Source organism: Calliphora vicina, chromosome 2, assembly GCF_958450345.1.
Source record: "Calliphora vicina chromosome 2, idCalVici1.1, whole genome shotgun sequence".
NCBI lineage: Eukaryota > Metazoa > Arthropoda > Insecta > Diptera > Calliphoridae > Calliphora > Calliphora vicina.
Genome location: NC_088781.1, coordinates 129,568,158 through 129,569,536, shown reverse-complemented (window position 1 = coordinate 129,569,536; position 1,379 = coordinate 129,568,158). Strand labels below are relative to the sequence as shown.

At 27.8% G+C, this 1,379-nt stretch overlaps 2 non-coding genes across 2 annotated transcripts; both read left to right on the top strand.

The window, feature by feature from the left end:
- The first annotated feature begins 427 nt into the window (after positions 1 to 427).
- On the top strand, positions 428 to 499 carry TRNAQ-UUG (transfer RNA glutamine (anticodon UUG)). The gene has a single exon. It is a non-coding gene; the product is annotated as a tRNA-Gln (tRNA).
- A 332-nt stretch (positions 500 to 831) lies between these two features.
- Positions 832 to 903, top strand: TRNAQ-CUG (transfer RNA glutamine (anticodon CUG)). The gene has a single exon. It is a non-coding gene; the product is annotated as a tRNA-Gln (tRNA).
- The last annotated feature ends 476 nt before the right edge of the window (positions 904 to 1,379 follow it).

The following is a 1,379-nucleotide window of genomic DNA, read 5'->3' as shown; positions in this document are numbered from 1 at the left end:
CTGACAAAATTATTGGATCGCGAAGATATCTGGGGTTTTCAGAAAATTGATTTCAACAGACAGACGGACATGGCTTAATCGACTGCGCTATCTATAAGGATCCAGAATATATATACTTTATAGGGTCGGATAATTATATTGTGGAAATGACTAACAGAATGACAAACTTATATATACCCTTCTCACGAAGGTGAAGGGTATAAAAAAAATAAATAAGAAATCCACCCACAATTTTAGTTTAGTTCTGTCATAGATATTAAATGATATTCAAACCTGTCAAACTTTTGAAATAAGTTTTGGTTCTACTTTAAAATTATTTCGGAAGGGTAGAAAAGAAAACAACCACAAACTAGTTACGTGACTAGTTACCTCTGTATAGATAAAAACATCTCAAAGTTTAACATGGCGTTGATCATACAAATTTGCTGGTTCTATGGTGTAATGGTTAGCACTCTGGACTTTGAATCCAGCGATCCGAGTTCAAATCTCGGTAGAACCTTTAAAAAATATTTTTATTCGGCAACTGCTAAATAATTCTAAGGATTAAAAAATTACCTAAGAAATTAAAATAAATTTTTAAAGTATTGAATACAATTAAAAATTTCTTTTGGTATTTTTGACAAACAAAAGAAAATTATAAAAAAAATTCAATTAAATATTTTATTAATTTTTTTACAATTTTATTTTTGCAACTTTACACATTTGTTGATCAACCAACCCTTTTATATGTACACTTCTTTATAGGTAGTTTGTTATGCTTTAAAATCATGTAGAAGTTGCCAAATCAAACCCTTACTTGAAGTTTGTTAAAATTAGATGCTGTAGATAACCGGTTCTATGGTGTAATGGTTAGCACTTTGGACTCTGAATCCAGCGATCCGAGTTCAAATCTCGGTAGAACCTAGGAAATTAAATTTTTTTAATTTTTCACTTTCACTTAATTTTTAGCATAACTAGTTGTCTAGGATTCGTTTTCCGAGTAAAATTAAGTTTTGCATACAACTTTAGAATATGAATTTAGACATTTCTTTGCAATTTTCAATTATAATTATGTTCTCAACTTGCAACCAATAAGTTTTATCCATCCATTTTAATATGTTTTTCACATTATAGCAATTCATCTTCAAAATATTGTTAATATGTATTATTTATTTCTAAATTTTTACTTTCTTTCTATAAAGAAACTTGTAAATTTTTACGTTTTTAGTAATTAACAGTGCATATATTCTGCTAACAGTTTAACATTTATTAATTGATACTACAATTATATGTTAACAATAACAGTCTGTTTAAATAATAAACAGTTTGTGTCTCTACTAAGTAATAACATTTTAGTGTAGACCACTACCCTGGTAATATTAAATTCCACATATAGATGG